General features: G+C 34.1%; 1 long non-coding RNA gene across 1 annotated transcript; it reads right to left on the bottom strand.

Moving 5' to 3' along the window:
- Positions 1 to 418: 418 nt before the first annotated feature.
- On the bottom strand, positions 419 to 1,180 carry LOC125488979. Its single transcript, XR_007266636.1, has 2 exons — positions 943 to 1,180; positions 419 to 696 (listed from the first exon to the last, which is right to left on the bottom strand). It is a non-coding gene; the product is annotated as an uncharacterized LOC125488979 (long non-coding RNA).
- Positions 1,181 to 1,529: the final 349 nt, after the last annotated feature.

Genomic DNA, 1,529 nt, shown 5'->3' with positions numbered 1-1,529 from the left:
CTCTTTTTTCTAAAAATCCAAACTAATAATAACCTATTATGTTACGAGACTTACGAGTAGGTATATTTTATAAATTCGTGCTTATACCTATACCCTCCTGACGCCCAGCCGTTATTTTATTTTTTAGGACTATCTGCCCACGGTCCTCACACAAGGACTATTGCGTTTACCTAGCTTACTGCCCAGAAACTTAAACTTGAATAAATATCGCAAAAATTATTATATATTGTTCCTAGTAGTATGTACGGGTAATGCATTAAAAAAGGAACCAGTTTCAATAGGTTTAAATTCGAAAATCATTAGTCCTCATGTGAGGACCGTGGGCAGTTAAAAAAAGTTTAATTTATTGGTAGAAAATATATTTATAAGGTAATTTGTTAGAAATAACAAAACTAATGAAATAAGAACCACTTAGGGACACATTTAACACTTTAAATCAGTCTCACATAAGTTTAGAACTTATATTTATTCTAGATAAACTCACACTTATCAACTATTATAATTATTGGGATCAATATAGGAACAAAATAAGATAAAATGAAAGGCTCAGCTAGCAGCTCCTGGATATCATCATCACAAAATTCAAATTCTACGGGTTCATGGTGAGTCATTTATGTCGTCATGTCATCGTCCTCCGAGAGATCTATGTCCGACATAGCTAAATCTGCTTCAATTTCTTGGATTTCGCATTATATTCTGTAAAAAAATACAAAAATAAGTATATCTAAAATTATAGTATAGCGGACTAAAAGTTCATGTAATTGAAGACCACGGTACTCAGACGAGTACTAATGTAAATGGATGATCATAGAATATTATTTAGAACCTTAATTGATAAAATATTAGTATTCGTCTCTTGCTAATATACTTAACAATAAGATTTTATTAAAGTTATTTAATTAAATGATTAGATCACATAAGTAAAATGAGATAACAACTTACTTAGTCGACGGTGGCCCCGCCATGGTTCCGTTTTTTGACGTTTTTTCAATGAACGATTGATTATCCTCAGATGACACTTAAGACAGCTGTCAGTGATGGAATGTTAAATCCATAGATTCAATCCCAAAAAATAATGGCGGTAAATTCAAATATGGTTCAAACACAAAGTATTCGTCCTCGGAGAAGGACCGTGGGCATTTAGTCCAGAAAAAATATATTATAGCTTGGGCAGTAACAACTACACTCGATAAGTACTCACATAAGGACCGTGGGCATCAGGAGGATACACTTGCCGGTTTATACCTACTATAGATTATATCAAAATTGTTCTACTCTTATTTTCATTATAGCCTACAGCAAATACCTAGTCTAGAGTAAATACCTACTCTGCGATCGAGAACCTTCTCCATTCAATATACCGCTCTCAGCCAATTACGCACGCCATGTTTACCATCGTTGATTAAACCCTTATGCCAATAAGCATAAAGCGCAATTCCCCTTATTATTGTGTCAGCAAATAGTGCGGTCGAATTAGAACCCGGGACAAGGTTAAAGGTGCACGGGTAATATATTGGCTCTATGATTCA

This window comes from Plutella xylostella, chromosome 9 (genome assembly GCF_932276165.1).
Source record: "Plutella xylostella chromosome 9, ilPluXylo3.1, whole genome shotgun sequence".
Lineage (NCBI taxonomy): Eukaryota > Metazoa > Arthropoda > Insecta > Lepidoptera > Plutellidae > Plutella > Plutella xylostella.
The sequence above is the reverse complement of the archived record's forward strand: the minus strand, read 5'-3'. Positions and strand labels throughout refer to the sequence as shown.